The sequence below is a fragment of the Rattus norvegicus genome, chromosome 13 (genome assembly GCF_021556685.1).
Source record: "Rattus norvegicus strain SHRSP/BbbUtx chromosome 13, alternate assembly SHRSP_T2T, whole genome shotgun sequence".
NCBI lineage: Eukaryota > Metazoa > Chordata > Mammalia > Rodentia > Muridae > Rattus > Rattus norvegicus.
In genome coordinates, this window is record NC_141546.1 from 69,875,749 (window position 1) to 69,879,370 (window position 3,622).

Genomic DNA, 3,622 nt, shown 5'->3' on the forward strand with positions numbered 1-3,622 from the left:
GGAGACAAAAGCTTAAGTGTAGACCAAGATTAGGTTTATAAATACATGCCCAGCATAGCTCATGCTTTGGCCATCATGCCTGACCATATAAGTGAATAAATCCAATGAGGAGCTGCCTCTAAGGGAGTCCGCCGTTAACTAAAATCTGTTCTTTGAGTTGACTGGCACAGTCCCATTGAGAAAGAAGCATTATACTTCTTTAGTCCCAGCACTCAGAGGCAGGAGGATCTTTGTGAGTTTGAAGCCAACCTGTTCTACAGAGCAAGTTCCAGGACAGCCTAAGGCTACACAGAGAAACCCTGTCTTAAAACACAAAACAATAAAAGACAAAAGAGCAATGAGAGGGTTTGAACCCATGGGTAGATAGATGACAGTCATCTTGGGTGCGGACATCTTCAAATCATGAAAGGCAATAGCAAAAGCCAGGCCCTAACCATCCTGGGTTTTTCATCTGCAAAATTTCAAACCAACAGCTCCAAATGTTCCCCAAACAAGTGACTTAATTTTCTCCCTTCACTGATTTTGGAAACAAGGTCTCATGTAGCCCACACTGGCCTTGAAGTCCCTATTTACATAACCAAGGCTGCACAAAGTGGCTGTACCTTTTGACATTTCCAGGGGCAAGAAAATAGAGAGCAAATTCCTCCACATTCTTTCCAGCATTAGTTCTCATCCCACTTTTTTCTTCTTCAGTTTGAGCTTTTTTTGTTTTGTTTTGTTTTTTTGTTTTATGGATATGTAGCAATAGCTACTGTTGCCCTAATGACTGGCAATGTTGGAAGCATTTATATTGGGCTATGAAGTTTATCGTTGGTTTCAGCGTTTCTCTCCGCAAGTGATTTTCTTCTCTCTCTCTTATATTTTTAAGATTTATTTATTTATTATATATAAGTACACTGTAGCTGTCTTCAGACACACCAGAAGAGGGCATCAGATCCCATTTCAGATGGATGTGAGCCATAATGTGGTTGCTGAGAATTGAACTCAGTTACCTCTGGAAGAGCAGTTGGTGCTCTTAACCACTGAGCCATCTCTCCAGCCTGATTTTCTTCTCTTTAAGCCTTAACTTTCCCATCAGTCGAATGGGAGAACAGACCTAGCTGATGTCTGGCAGCTCTCCATACCTACATATTCCTACATCCATCTCAGGTGAGCACCTTTGCAAGGTGACACCTTTCCATCTTTTTCCCTAGTCATCATTAGCCCTGTCTGCCAAGAACTGACAAGCGATGAATCTTATCTGTGAGCTTAGCTGATATTTCCATGCAAAGTGCAGGAACTTCATTTGACCCTTTAAGCCTTATCCAGCTCTTAAGTACCCATCCCCCCACCCCCCACCACCCCTCCCACCCCCACTACCATAGGCTGAGCAACAACCATAAAGACATCCTGACAAATTTGTAAGAAAATTGTATTAGTTTTCTGATGCGCTGAATAGAGACGTCTAGATTCCTTTGTTCCCAAGATCACCATGGGTGATAGTTTTGAGTGGGTAGGAAACTTAAGATTGTGGTCAAGCATCATTTGAGTGGCGACTAGAAAAGGTACAGTTGGTTGTCTGTGGAGGAAAAGTGATATTCCGGCTATTCTCTGTCACTTACTATGTTTATTAGTTCATTTGTCATTATTATCATAGAGTATCTGATGCAAACTACAGAGAGAGAGAGAGAGAGAGAGAGAGAGAGAGAGAGAGAGAGAGAGAGAGAGATCAGAACTCTATATCTTGCTATATAGACCAGGCTGGCCTCAAATTCACAAAGATCCGCCTGCCTCTGCCTCCTTAGGACTTGGGTCCAAAGCGTGCACCACTACAGGTGGCTGGCAAGGTGATGCTGCCGATATGACCTGGCTCTGGAAGGCTCCTGTGGTGCTATTATGGGGACATATGCAGTAAAAAGAAATTATCTGTCCACATAGAAAGCCACAGAGAGGGGTTGGGGATTTAGCTCAGTGGTAGAGCACTTGCCTACCAAGCGCAAGGCCCTGGGTTCGGTCCTCAGCTCTGAAAAAAAGAAAAAAAAAAAGAAAAATAAAAAAAGAAAGCCACAGAGACTGTACAACAGCAATACATTCCTTAAGTCCTTCTGAGGGCACACCTGTTTGACCTAAACCTCTTGAAATTGCTGAACTGGGGACCACATTCTTAGTACCCTTTAAGAATCAAGCATCATCTATCTCAACCATAGAACCATGTGACCTTGTCAAGAAATTCGTCAGCAGAACATGACTACTACACTATCCGCTGACATAGGTGACAGGAAGAAGTGACCATATTTGTGGGAAGGTGCCTCCTTCAGGACAAGCACAGCACAAGAAGCAGCTGTCGCTATGTGAGATAACAGAGCAGTCTCTACAGAACACACAAAGGAAAACACCCAGCAAGCACCATGGCCCCCGCAGGCTTTCACATACACGTGCCCTTTGAGCTCCCTGTTAATACCAGGAGACACAGATCTACACAGATCCACTAGTCAGCTACTGCGCTTTACAAAACCAAGCTGCAGAGAAGCTTAGGATCACCCTGACACAGAGAAAAGGATGGAATTCAATCAGCCTGCTTGAGAAATTCCTACTCTGGTCTTATTAAATAAGCTGTGCAGAGACACAAATGCCAACACAGAGGAGCTCAGAGCCCGGCAACAGAGCCGCAACGCATTTAGCTCAGAGAGGGAGTTACTGCTGAGGACCAGGCAAGTGAGGGAGGGAAAAGGAATCTAAAGAATCTAAATTCACTATCTCGGAGCATCTCAACGGCACAGCTGCTGTGGTCCCGGAAGCCCAGTCCAGCTGCTGCGGGGAGGGAGTGGCCCACAGCCCTTCATGTCCTCTGCCTTTCCTTCACACAGAGCTCAGACAGGAGCCCTTCCATTTCTCGTTTGCTAAAGGCTTACCAGCCCCTGTTTTGTTAGCATTACCATAGATGAGCACCAAGTTGTATCTCTTCTATTAACCAAAATCTAGGAGCTACTTTTAAAAACATACTCTGGTGCCTTTCCTGAACTTGGTTTCCATTATGTGAGTTCAGTCCATTTATCATCTCGTCACTGTTAGACTTACTAGCTTTCAAAACGCCTTTGGATTCTATTATCTATCATGAACCGAAGTACCTGGCCCCCACCAAAGGCACATCTATGTTAATGATTGTACAGGGCTGAATGACTGATTAGAAGCATGACCTTAGGAGCGTGGAGAGTTAAAATATTGCAGACCTAGAACCAAAATTATCCAGGGCTATCTTTAGTCTTTATATTTTTGTTGTTGTTGTTGTTTGTTTGTTTGTTTGTTTTTGTTACTGTGATGAAATACCATGACCAAAGACAACTTAAAGAAGAGTTTATTTAGGGGTTGGGGATTTAGCGCAGTGGTAGAGCGCTTGCCTAGGAAGTGCAAGGCCCTGGGTTCGGTCCCCAGCTCCGAAAAAAAGAACCAAAAAAAATAAAAAAAGAGTTTATTTGGTCTATGATTCCATCAGGAGAAACCACAATGGCAGAGAAGACCCTGGTAGCAGAAGGCTAGAGCAGAAAGCTGGCTGATCACATTTAGGTCACACACAGAAAGCTGGCTGATCACATTTAGGTCACACACAGAAAGCTGGCTGATCACATTTAGGTCACACACAGGA